Here is a 14692-nt window from a genome sequence, read left to right as displayed (position 1 = left end):
AGATTAATAATGCATGACAATCGCTTTAACTGTTCCCAAGCAAATACACAGGCATGAATTCACATTTTGCCATTTAGAAGTGCTTGTTTCACATGTGAACACTTTTGAACATATCACAGCTGCAGATGTAGGGGTGAAAGGTCACACATGAAAATGCTGATAAATTTGCTGTCATCAGTCCACACAACTTTACGCTACGAACTTGAATGAATGCATTATATGCCGCTTAGCTAGAAAAGGGACAAAGTGTATTCCCTTTCTCCCTTGGAACATATTAACCCATTGAGGACGGGCTGATTTTGCTACAACACGCATTTCCCGTAGACACTTGCCCGAGTATACTCGGGACTCGTCCTCAACGGGTTAAATGCATGTGAAGTAATTCATTTGGCAAAGGCACATGGACATAAATTTCACTTTTATGAGTGTTTTTCCACACTTGTGCAAAAAGGTGATTTATATCAAACAACATGTCCTCTGGGCTCGTAGTGCTACATCATTCCACAACAATGCTTCCAGTTTGGAAAGGGACCCAAAAATAAAAGGGGAAAAAAACAAAGACTGAGAGAGAGAAAAAAAAAAATCTTTGACCTTTTCACAGACTATTGTGGAGCCATGTCTTTCTGCAGCATTTCCGATGAATATGAAATCTTTTCACACCTCCTGAACAAACTTGGCAAACACATCAAAAAAAAAAAACCATCTGGATATTGTGAAACCCGATTGAGAGTGTGCAAATTGCATTACCAACCCCATGTCCCAATTCAGTCCTTGGTCATTCCACTGCGCTACCAAACACACACCGACACACACATACATGCACACATACAAATACATATACATGCACACATACATATTGTGACCCGCTACAACAAAAGGATCCTAAAGTCACTGACGGGTAGGCCAAAATGGAATTCGAAGTCAGATCATCAAAATCCGTCAAAACATTCGGATTTCTGTTTTTGACATAATTTTGTAGTCTACTGTATCTTCTATCATCTGCTGAAATTTTGAAGCTAAATGATCAAAGAAAAGGTAAGAAAATAGCATTTTTCTGGGGCATGATTTTCCGACTTTCAACGGAACAGAAATGTGTCCGAAGATTTGGATATAGTGCCGCAGCTAGACTCCGCCCCTAGCAACGAGGGAGTGATCTCATTAGTCAGTGCATGTCATCCTGGTTACTGATTGGTCATGAGTAGCCCACTGGCGCTAAGCTTGAATGAACATCTCGGAGGTTGCTAGGAGCATGAGTTCTATTGTTAAACAGTGAAAATTTTCTTGCTTCCCCTTGATCATGATAGCGTCGTCGGAAGGAAAACTTTGATTTCTTAAAAGACTTGACATGCGCTAATAAAATCATCCATATCTCTGCAACGGAGTACTTTTATGAGTCATGTTATATATGACATTAAAGTGGAAGAGTAAGGGAATAATATCATGTCATTTTCAGAAAATTGTCCTCCCCCGACTCTCGGATCCTTTTGTTGCAGCGGGTCACATATACATACACACATACAAATATACATTCTCTTCCTCCTCCTCCTTCACCAAATCAAACTTTTCAAAAAATGTATATTTCTTCACAATCCCTATTAAACCACTCTCCAGAGGGGAAAAAACTCCAAGAAATGAATATAAGTTTCAACATGCAGCTTCCAAGCACATTAATCAGCATTTTATTGAAATGCACCTTAAAACTTTGATGATAATAATGATGATGATGATGTCTTCTTGTATAGTGTTGGTATCTGCCTTTATAGGGTTTAGTTATTTAATTACGTTTGTTTATCTAGTTTATCTATATAGTAACTTGATATATTATTACAATTTCTATCATTATCCCTCTCACCCAAATTCATTTTGTTGTAACAAAAGCAGGTAAAGGCATTTCTCTGATAGAAACAAACAGACAAATTCTTAAACTGACATCCTATAAATGCTACATGTACTATGATTGATGGTGCTGTGGACAGGGCATCTGGTGCCTAGAGAAAGGCATAACTCTACTCTTAATCTGTCTGGACATATCAACTTTTAACAAGGTTGTTTGCCAGCACCCAAAATAAGCCTGAAAGATAAACACAACAATGTGATACTCTGCCCTCTCCAAGGGTAACATACTGGGAAAAAAAATAAAACAACACAAAAACAAAAACAAACTCTGACAGTCTTAATCATATTCCATGACATGTCTTATCCCAGTGGAGAAGAAATACAATCCTGTTCTTATTTTTCTTCTACATCTTTTTTTATCTTCCTTCGTTAAGACTGTGAGACGCAACCTTTCCATGCCCGACTGTCAATCACTGGCTTTTGGTGTGGCAGAAAAACTTTCTCAACTTTTGATGGGGATAATTGGCACTCTGGGGACCGCGGGTGCCGCCACGAGTCGGTTCAGCGCCAACAGCGGGAGGGGACTGCTTAAAAGCGGGGCTGGCTCGTCCTCATCATGTGTAGCCTTCGTCAAAGGCTTTCTCCCTCTGTAACGATTGCTAGAGGGTCGTTTATGCAAGACTAGTCAAGCTACCACCAAGAGCCAAGATCAAGCAAGTGAGGCTTTGGGAGATCTGTCTAAAATTTTGAAACTTCTGACTCTGAAATACCAGTTCCACAGTCAATGTTTGGTAGCAAAATGCCCAACCGATCATCAAAGCACCATCCAAAAAAAGCTCATGAATGCATTCACGTTTAGCACTAATGCCTGAATCATGGGCAATTCATTTAATCTCAGAGCGATTAACTGAATTATCTAGTGTCAGAATTATATTCAGTAGGAGTGTTGTGCACCAGTTACACATTCTCCTGGTCGTGATTGATAAATTGATAATCACAACTCGCACACCTCAAAATGGCCTAGTGCTGACGGTGGAGATGAGAGTTGGGCTTTTAACTTTTTGCGAGATACCAAGAAAACACTTATGAAATAGTACAGAGCATACCATTTTAATACGAATTCAAAGTCTATTCGATGAAAATCGGGTTTGGAATAACTGAAACATCCAAAAACAAAGTAAAACAAAGCGATCGTAATAAAAGGTGGGTCCCACACTTTATTAGAATCGCTCTGTTTCGGATATTTCAGCCATTTCAAAACCAGTTTTCATCAAATAAACGTTTAATTCCTTATGGATTTACATGCTCTTTCATATTTCATAAGAGGTTTCTCATTATCTCACCAAAAAATGTTAGAAACCTGAAATTAGGTCTCAACCCAAACTACTGTAACAGTGGAAATTTTCGCGGTGTTGAAATTTTCACGGTGTTGAAATTTTCGCGCAACCAGAAACTAGCGTGAAAATAAAAGCATGTGAATGTTTTTGCTTGCCATATGTTGCTGTGCGTGATGTCTTGATTCCGCGGAATTAAAAACTTGTGAAACTCTTCTTGCTCAGCCAAGCGCGAAAAATAAGTCGCGCGAAAATATCCACTTCTACAGTACTCTATACGATCCCTTTATTAGCTATCTAGCTCATTGCTCAGAACTGCATTGTCACTGCTAACATCAGTTGAAGGGCTTTTGGAAAAGGCTACATCCTGCCGGTCCTTATAGTTGCCCCCCCCCCCCCCACCCCCTTTAGAAGGGGTGGGGGGGGGGGGAGGAGGCCATTGTAAACAGGTCTTGAACCCTAGACTGAAGACTGATATGATACAACAACATTCAAGATTTTCCAGCCGATCTGATGTAAGGAATATTTTCCAAATCTGTCACATCTTATCCAAAACTCTTCAAAACCGCAGAACATTTGTAAAGAATGTCAGTCTTTCATTCGTAACATAGTTTCATACTCTTTGTCTAATACCTCTCCTAATTTTTTTTTTTCACAATAAAAACAGAATTTCACAAACTTTCATTTTCAATGAAAAACACACATCCTTCAACTTGTTACTGATGTATGTGAAGAGTTACGTAAGAACCCCTGCTTTTTGAATGAGTTACAGTAAGTCACATACTAGTACTCCTTTATTATGTAGGCCCTACATTGTAAAAGAATATTGAAAATATGTTGAATTCTCTTTATACTTTCTTTATAACTTTGCCCTATTGTAACCTTACAAGTTGTTGAAGCCTTCCTGATACTTTCCGTATCCAGTGATGAAGGCTCACGGATTTGAAACCAAAATGTAAAGAATTCATAACTAATTCTCACTAATATATAATTTCAGCACCTACTGAATCCACACACATATTTGGGGTGAATTCACCTTTCAGATGTGAAGAGACAGTCTGACTTGAAATTTAACTCATACCAATCTGAAACCAAATAAAACATCAGGCATTCACTCCTAAAACCCAGAAAAAAGGAGTCTCAAGCCCTAAATACATAGGAACAGGATCCTGTTGATTTGTAACTGAATTATTCAAACTAACTCTGATTTTCCAACCTTCAAATCCTCCCTCTTCTTCTTCCCTTATATTTCATTTTTCTCCTCCTAACGATGTCCGAACACTTATTACTTGATTCTCACTCTGTTCTTCCTTACCACTCTCTCTGTTCCTTTCTCACCGTCTCTACTAGTGCAACTTCAACTTCCAGCCCATTACTGTCCCCGACTCTTCACTTTTTGCCCTCCATACAACCCCCATATGTCGCTTCCCTCTTCAATTCTCCTCTTTATAGGCTCTTCTTCTGCCAAGCAACGATCCATTATATACACATAGTGTCACCACAAACCTTTCTCCCTCAAACTAGCTCAAAGTAAGCTGAATTTCAGAACAACTGGGCAAGACCAAATACCTCAATGGAAAATATTGTCAATGACCTGAAACCCCCCCCCCCAAAAAAAAAAAAAGAGAGAGAGGAAAAGATAGCATTCAAATTTCAGAAATGTATGACGCACAAAAATGTGTGGTTTAAACAGATAAAGAATAAAACAATGGCTGCAGTTGTTCTTAAATGCCAAGCAGAGAGTGCAGTCGGTCAAATGGTTGACTGAGGAACAGCTATTCCTACCATGCAAAAAAAAAAAAAAAAAAAAAAAAAAAATATATATATATATATATATATATATATATATATGATCGAAAGAAGAAATATGAAGAAAATGACGGCTGTCTGTCTGGTTCTTCAATGAGAGTAAGAGAACCATAACTGCCAGATTGCGACTCTTTGGTTACTTCTGATGGATAAATCATTCTGCCCTCCCCCCCCCCCCAAGAGGAAGGAGGATTAAAAACTAACAAATAAATCACATCATACAATCCCATAAAACCTAATGGGTCGGGCGTAAATCACTCCTCGACCGATAGTGCCCCTACAAGTGGAGTCTAGTTCAACTTCGCTAGTGCCTTGAGTTGAGCTGGAGCAGGGAAATCTGCTTGGATGATAAAACTACCTCCTAAATCACATAGTGTACTTTCTATTGTCTCTCATTGTGTATAGTGCTGTTTCACTATGTTTATACTTCTCTATCTGCTTGGAAGCATTATCTTTTTAGGTGATCCGAGTATCCTCTCGGATCACCTTCTGTATCTGTACGGATTCTTTGTTCTTCTTCTTCTTCTTTCTTTATTTCTGGACAAAAGTTGTGTATCTACGTACTCAGAAAGTTCTCACAGTATCAATTTCAAACTCATACTATATATGTATCATGTCCCGAAGACGAAAAATTTTATAAAATCATAGTGATCAGTCGACCGTGACGTCACTATGACGTCATTATATGAAAACATATTTTCATGCATATCTCATTAATAGAATAGAATTCTTCAATGAAATTTACGTCACATATATTTTAAGTCAAGCGGATTCTACTCATATTGTCAAAATTCATATTTATCCTAGAACGCGCGCGTACGTGCGCGTTGAAATATTTGTATGCTCAAATCGAGCTCAATTTTTTTTTGCACACGTTTCAGACCATTTGGAGCATTTTTTGAAAAATTGAAAAAAAATGGACGGACGCGTACGCGCGCGCACATATTCGCACACACAGCTCATATGCAATGGAAATTTCCCATTTTATCGCACGAATCGAATGTCTGAAATGTCAAGGAATATTTCTACCAAGTTTCAAGTCGATCCGACTCAATATGACGTCGTACGGGCCAATCAAAGTTGAAATTCCGCGCGCGCGTCAATGGCGATATACAGTGCAACTATGCCAAAAAATCGCCAATTTTAAATCCGATTTTACTCGTCAGGATGGACGGTGACCCCCCATTTTCTTTACATATTCTAAAAGCTGATGAGTTGTACATGTCATTTCATGGGTTGGCGATGCTGAAAAAATGATTGAAAGATATCAAATTTCTTAATAAAGTAAAAAAAGTAAATTTTCAAAATGACGTCATCAAATTTCAAGTTCACTCAAGCGTATCTCACTTATTCTTCAATTGATTTTCGTCCAAATTTCAATATGTTGTAGCTTATTAAATGGTCTTTCAGTCATATAATAACAACATTTTGATTAGATGACAGCATCATCTCGTAAAAAGGGATTGAAAGTAACATTGTCAAATTTGACCAGTTTACGTGTTATCTCTATGGGAGTGCAGTTTTTCTGGAAATGAAAACTGACATGACTATTTTTATCGAGCACTAGCTCACTTATGCTTCGGTGAATTTCTCCCATATTTTAGTATGTTGTAGCTGAGACTTTGGGCTATCGTAAGTGTGCCCTTCGTTTTTTCATAAGGAGTCGGCATCACGTCCAAAAACTTGGTTGAAATTAAAGCTTATCTTCGATGTATTGAAATATTTCTTTCTTTCTGCAACTTTCTTTGCAATAACTCAAGAAAAACAGCCCCTATCACCACCATATTTTGCACATGTTTAGTTCATGTCACGTACATTATTTCACAAAATAACAACTACTTGATCAGACACCATCTTGGGTATGTAAATTAGGGTCAAAGGTCATAACTGTTTCATCCTGTATCTTGGTGAATACATGTCCTATCTTTCCCATATTTTGCACACGTAAAGACCATGTTACAAGGATCATTTCACAAAATAACCATTTTTGGCTCAGAGGCCATCTTGTCTGTGCAAAGTGGGGTCAAAGGTCATATGTACTTCCTCCTGTATCTTCGTTATGACGTGTTATCTCTATGGGGGAATTTTTCTAGATGTGAAAATTGACATGATTGTCTTTATCGACGACTAGCTCACTTACCCTTGGGTGAATTTCTTCCAGATTTTAGTATGTTGTAGCCAATTTAATACTCTCTAAGATTTGTTCAATCAAAGTTTTAATCGGATGATGTCTTCACCTCGTGAAAATGGATATTATGTAACCTTGTCAAATTTAACCAGTTTACGTGTTATCTCTATGGGAGGGAATTTTTCTGGAAATGAAAATTGACATGACGGTCTTTATCGAGTACTAGCTCACTTATTCTTCGGTGAATTTCTCCCAGATTTTAATATGTTGTAGCTGAGACTTTGGGCTATTGCTATTGTTCCTCCATTTTTTCATACGAGGCCGAGATCACGTCCAAAAACTTGGTTGAAATCAAACTTATCTTCGATGTATTGAGATATTTCTTTCTTTCTGCAACTTTCTTTGCAATAACTCAAGAAAAGCAGCCCCTATCATCCCCATATTTTGCACATGTTTAGTTCATGTCACGTACATTATTTCATAAAATAACAACTACTTGATCAAACACCATCTTGGGTATGTAAATCAGGGTCAAAGGTCATAAATGTTTCATCCTGTATCTTAGTGAATACATGTCCTGTCTCTCCCATATTTTGCACACGCAAAGACCATATTACAAGAATCATTTCACAAAATAACTACTTTTTGCTCAGATGCCATCATGTCTGTGCAAAGTGGGGTCAAAGGTCATATGTACTTCTTTCTGTATCTTCGTTATGACGTTTTATCTCTATGGGAGGGAATTCTTTTATATTTAGGTGATCCGAGTATCCTCTCGGATCACCTTCTGTATCTGTACGGATTCTTTGTTAGGTGATCCGAGTATCCTCTCGGATCACCTATTGTTTCTGTACGGATTCTTTCTTTATTTCTATCTCCTCAAAATTTGTGCATCGATTAGCTCAGAAAGTGCATTGCCTCTCAATGTCAAACTTATACCATATATGTATCATGTCACAAAGACGACAGCGCAAGTAAAATCAAAGTGATCAGTCGACCGTGACGTCACTATGACGTCATTATATGAAAACACATTTTCATGCATATCTCATTAATGGAATGGAATATTTCAATGAAATTTACGTCACATATATTTCAAGTCAAGTGAATTGTACTCATATTCTCAAAATTCATTTTTATCTCAAAAACGCGCGCGTACGCGCGCGTTGAAATATTTGTATGCTCAAATCGAGCTCAAAATTTTTTTGCACACGTTTCAGACCATTTGGAGCATTTTTTGAAAAATTGAAAAAATTGGACGGACGCGTACGCGCGCGCACATATTCGCATGCACAGCTCATATGCAATAGAAATTTTCAGTTTTTTCACACGGATCGAATGTCCAAAATGTCAAGGAATATTTCTACCAAGTTTCAAGTCGATCCGACTCAATATGACGTCATACGGGCCCGTCAAAATCAAAATTCCGCGCGTGCGTCAATGGGGATACACAGTGCAACTATGCCAAAAAACCGCCAATTTTAAATCGGATTTTACTCGTCAGGATGGACGGTGACCCCCCAATTTCTTGACATATTCTGAAAGCTGATGAGTTGTACATATCATTTCATGGGTTGGCTATGCTGACAAAATGATTAAAAGATATCAAATTTCTTAATAAAGTAAAAAAAGTTAATTTTCAAAATGACGTCATCAAATTTCAAGTTTACTCAAGCGTATCTCACTTATCCTTTGCCAATTTTCACCCAAATTTCAGTATGTTGTAGCTTATGAATTGTTCTTTCATAATTGTAGAAACATAATTTTGATTGGATGACGGCATCACCTCGTAAAAATGGATTGAAAGTAACCTTGTCAAATTTGACCAGTTTACGTGTAATCTCTATGGGAGTGCAGTTTTTATGGAAATGAAAATTGACATTCCTATCTTTATCGAGCACTAGCTCACTTATGCTTCGGTGAATTTCTCCCAGATTTTAATATATTGTAGCTGAGATTTTGGGCTATCGTAAGTGTGCCCTCCGTTTTTTCTAACGATGTCGGGATCATGTCAAAAATCTTACTTGAAATTAATGTTTATCTTCCATGTATTGAAATATTTCTTTCTTTTTGCAACTTTATGTGCAATAACCCAAGAAAAACATACCCTATCACCACATTATTTTGCACATGTTTAGTTCATATCACGAACATTATTTCATAAAATAACAACTACTTGATCGAACACCATCTTGGGTATGTAAATTAGGGTCAAAGGTCATAAGTGTTTCACCTTGTATCTTAGTGAATATATGTTGTATCTTTCCCATATTTTGCACACGCAAAGGCCATGTTACAAGGATCATTTCACAAAATAACCACTTTTTACTCAGATGCCATCTTGTCTGTGCAAATTGAGGTCAAAGGTCATATGTACTTCTTTTTGTATCTTCGTTATGACGTGTTATCTCTATGGGAGGGAATTTTCTTTAATGTGAAAATTGGCATGATTGTCTTTATCGAACACTAGCTTACTTACCCTTCGGTGAATTTCTCCCAGATTTTAATATGTTGTAGCTGAGACTTTGCGCTATCGTTTTGTTTCCTTCGTTTTTTCATACAATGTCGGGATTACGATGAAAAATTGGTTAAAATTAAAGCTTATCTTCTATGTATTGAGATATTTCTTTCTTTCTGCAACTTTCTTTGCAATAACTCAAGAAAAACACGCCTTATCACCCCCATATTTTGCACATGTTTAGTTCATGTCACGTACATTATTTCATAAAATAACAACTACTAGATCGGACAACATCTTGGGTATGTAAATTAGGGTCAAAGGTCATAAAGGTTTCATCTTGTATCTTAGTGAATACCTGTTCTATCTTTCCCATATTTTTCACACGTATAGACGATGTCGCGAGAATCATTTCACAAAATAACCACTATTTCATCAGATGCAATCTTGGGAGTGCAAAGGTGGGTCAAAGGTCATATGTATTCATTGCTGTATCTTCGTTATTCAGTGTATACAGAATTTGGTACCAAAGATGGCAGATATGACTCCCTTTTCTAAATGAGAATGCAAACATCACACGGCCAATGTCTCTAAACACAGATGAAACTTGTATGGTCATGCCTATTGCGATCAGGACTCGAATCATTGATTAAAAAAAATCGGATCACCTTAATTTGTCAGTGATGACAAATTACAATCTCTAGTTGTTTTTTACTTCTCTTTCCTTTTAATCAAATTGAAAAGGGCCCTCGCGTCAGAGCAAGAGTGGAGCATCGTGAAGACATCATCGCACAAGAACCAAACGATGCTGGTAAAATTGATGGCGGTATCCCGTGCTTCGACAACCAGAGATAACTTGGAATTTAACCCCAAGATGATGCTGATGCCGAGCGGATGCACGGAGAAGGAGGATGAGGAAGTTAGAAAAGGGGGAAAAGAAAGGTGGAGAGATAGAGAAAGAAACAGATAAGAGAGAAATGAGGAGGAAAAGGAGGAATGAGGAGAAAATGATAGATAGTGAGATATAAGATTAAAAGGATGGTGTAGTATTGGTTGAGATGGGAATTCAGCTTTTAACTTGTTTGCGAGATGCTTAGAAACCACTTTAAGAAATGTTCAAAAGCATACAATTCTAAGAGGAATACACAGTGTATTTGATGAAAATCGGTTTCGAGATGGCTGAACTGTCCCAAAACAAAGAAAACAAAGTGTTCCTAATAAAAGGTGGGTCCAACCTTTTATTCAGAATGCTATGTTTGGGATATCTCAGCCATTTCCAAACCAATATTTATCAAATCAACTTTGACTACCTCAGAAGAATGATATCCTCTTTCATATTTCATAAGATGTTTCTCATTATCTAAAAAAAAAATAATAAAAAAAACATTGGAATCTCAAGCTCCAAACTACACATCCCTTTAAGGCTTATTATCTAAGCTCCTGAAGAAAGACACCACAATTTTGACACAAAAATTTAATGGGTAGATATATGAAAACAGTCTCTCTTATATTCCATACTAACCTTAACCTTTCTGAATTTTGTATACAAAAATATTAAATATATTATTCTCTTGTCTTTCTTTGCTAAACAATGACTTCCTCTATCTGGAAACCTTCAAGAATTCAATATCAATGATCATTGGGAGAGTTCACAGTTTATTTTTTCAGAGAAATGTGAAATTAGTCGTAATTTGAGTCCCAGCAAATGATTTTTAGACAAGTGATGATTGTATAAGAATGCTGAAATGTACAGTACACTATAGTATCACTTTTGCAGTATTCAAAGTATTGATTCAGTATAAAAATTGGGAAAATAACGTCTCTATTGTTAGCACGAAAATTTTGATATCATGACTGACAGATCTTTGAAAAAAAAAAGCATCCTGACAGCCTCATGGAAATGTAATTTGTAGAATGGAGTCACATTGTTGTTTAAAGTTTCTTAATAATTCTGACAAAAAATATGATATGAGGGCAACGATACACATCAAGGAAAATCACTTTTAATGATAATCCTGGAAGGAAAATACGAACTCTCTCTAGAACAATATCAACATAAACATCATCAAATGACCATTCACTAATGATAACATTTTAATGGGAATTAATGGCAACTCTCCCTCAATGCCAGAGTAAATCCAATTGATTTTCCTTTGATATGGTCAAATAATGGTCCAACCTTCATTGTGTTTTTTGTTCTGTCTTGGGAGGAAATGTGGATATGAGCTTTCAATTCACAGAGATTGTCCCCTGACGCATTTAGAACCCGACGCTTAATGAGCGCACCAGCTTGCTACACCCTTTGTCGGCTCTGATTTGCAGCATTGGTGCCAACTTTTGGCACACTCAATCTCATTCATCAGCAGGTCTTTGTCAATCTAAAAGCAATAAGGTCACTACTTTTCATCCTGGCAAACAGGTGGGAAATGGATTTGCGGATCTCAGTTGAGAACTTCCAGTGTATTTACTAACTCAACGATGCAACCAATGTGCCAAGAAAATAGATTTGAATAACTGAATGGAATGAAAAAATAATAATAATTATGGGTGCAGTCATCTTATACATCATCCAACTCCAAAAGCTGATCAATTTTCTATAAAGAGTAGATGTCCTGGTATTGTTGAGTCCTACAAACCCTCATCAGGGCTGCCAATATCCATACCTCACATAATCAAAGAGATTCCAAAGGTCTATCAGGGAGATAATTGTATGTTACATCCATCTCAAGGTGCAAAAGTCGTTACAAAATTAGGGAGGTTTTAATTTTCTCTTGTCAGGACACAAAAGACGTATGTACGTTCATAAATATGGCGATGTTTTATCATCATCATCCTCCACCTCTTCCTCCTTGATTTGCCATGGAGCAAACTGAAGGGGATGCACTCTGCAGTGGTTGCCACAGCGATCCCAAGATGATGGTCTCTTGGGTTGATTGATGTGTTGTGAAAGCTTCCTTATACATCGGAGCAGTCAGCTGCATCTATACGGGCAGAGAAATTTCTTTCTTTCCCTTTCCCTGGTCGTTATCTCGAAGATTTATTTTTGTTTGCAAAATAAAAATTAAGATGATCTGCACTTGTCTGATGATGGATGGAAGGTAAAAGTGTCATTTTGTTTGCAAAGGTATATGTATCCAATTTTATACAAATACATGATATCCTAGACACCACTCCTAAATCATTCTGACCTACGTCCCCCAACTCCATATTCCGTGAATCCTTAACCACAAGATTTTGTACCCATTAGCTTGTCCTGAGAAAACCAACACTGTGGCAATATTTCAAACAAGGCACAGAGACAAACGATGAGACAATGTGTGTATTTCATAGGCATTATTCATGATGGGAGGTATTTCCTTGCATTTTTTTAAACCCCTTGAGGATGAATCCTGAGTATACTCGGGCAAGTGTCTATGGAAAATGCGTGTCGTAGCAAAATAAGCCCGTCCTCACGGGGTTAAATAATGTTTCCATGGTGACAAGGCATCACTGGTATAAGGTCATACTGGAGATGGTGGTACTGGATGATGGTGAGAGATGTTGTTTGGTTCCTGGCTGCCAATTCTATCTAATCTACGACTGACAATCGGGGAGGATGGAGGAGACAGGGAAACAGGGAAACAGGGGGAAAGGGAATGAATAGGAGGAGGAGAAGGGGGATGGATGGAGGGGGATGGGAGAAGGGCGAGGGAGAGGGGAAAGGGAAAAGATGTGGGGTGCCCCTCCCTAGGCTTGTCGAAGCACAGAAACTGAGAGAGGAATTCTAAACAAGATGACAACTTGATCCCCCCTGCCTGTGGAAGATCTGTCTGCCGCACATATCTCCAGAAACTGGGCTGACGTCCCTTCCCCGGCCTGCTTGCTCTGCCCGCCCTCAACCTCCGATCCCTGCCATCTTGTTTACCGGTCCCAATCCCTCCTGTCATAGAGATATGGGGGGTATACTTGTCCCCCATAGCCTAGCCTCTAGGCTTAATAAATCTCTCTCCTTTTTCACTTCATTTTTCTTAGGAACTTCTTTTCCCCCTTTACATTTCTGAGTTTTCTGGGTGACTTCTTTCTCTAAACCACATGCAAGTAATCTGTCTGGCAAATCCATCCATCATATTAAAGACTTCAAGAACAGTCTTGTGAAAATGTAAACTGTGATAACTACCTCTTCAATCATTTTTCCTTTTGAGAATCATTCTCCAAATCATTAGATTTTCTTGACATAATTATTAAGAACATTTTTTTTAATAATAATTCTAACCCTGATGAATGAAAAACATAGTATCTGAAATTATCTCAAGGATGTTCTGGAAACTCTGAGAGCACAAAATTGTTTACCTCATGTTTTCTCTGCTTTGTATGATAGTGATTAGGACTTCCACATTTTACATTTATTGAGAGAGACAGAGTTATGGTGACAAGAATAGGAGATTGGATAAAAATGATGTAAATGAATATACATATTCATACAGTTGTACATGCTTGAAATGAATGAGGCCAGTGAGGGGAGAGCAGAGAGTTGTCCTTTCATGGACTTGGTAACATCACACTGTCAACAGAGGGAGCTATAGGTCACATCATCATTAATTCTTCTCTCTATGACTCATCCATCTATTTGTATGTACATGTTTTCTACTGCCATGTCATCACTACGTACTGCTATACAACAGAACTAGTAAAATAATGCCGACTTTATTCTGAGAAACTGATTAACTGAAATCTGGTTATATACCTTTTCCCTACTGAGAAGAAAAATAACTTGGACATTCACATGGAATCATGGTCTTTCATCTTCCATCAGAATAGCCCTGATGACAACATTTTTTTAGTTGTTATTGCACCAATACACATTCCTATGTATACATGCAGTGTATTTTTGCCTGTCTGTCTGTCTGTCTCTCTATCTCTCCTCTTCTCTTTCTCCCTCATATTTCACCTCCATCCTCACATTTTAACACAATCTCGGATTTCACAATAACTGTTACTTCTCGAGACCCTTTCATCCCCTGAATTAGCCCATCAGATTCCCCCCTCCCTCTGCCTACGCTTCTGCCAGCTCTGGAGGGGCCAAACCTGACAGAGCTCCTGGAACTAAGCTTGCCTTCGCTGGGATTACAGCAAGGGCAACGGTGAGAG

At 37.9% G+C, this 14692-nt stretch overlaps 1 protein-coding gene across 1 annotated transcript in view; it reads right to left on the bottom strand.

Moving 5' to 3' along the window:
- LOC139727366 (reversion-inducing cysteine-rich protein with Kazal motifs-like) overlaps positions 1–14692 on the bottom strand; it is a 126042-nt gene that overhangs the window by 39166 nt on the left and 72184 nt on the right. The window lies entirely within an intron of this gene.

The sequence above is a fragment of the Diadema antillarum genome, unplaced genomic scaffold (assembly GCF_040938485.1).
Source record: "Diadema antillarum isolate AM-2024a unplaced genomic scaffold, OU_Dant_1.0 seq00000129_RagTag, whole genome shotgun sequence".
NCBI lineage: Eukaryota > Metazoa > Echinodermata > Echinoidea > Diadematoida > Diadematidae > Diadema > Diadema antillarum.
This window is presented reverse-complemented; position numbering and strand designations above follow the sequence as displayed.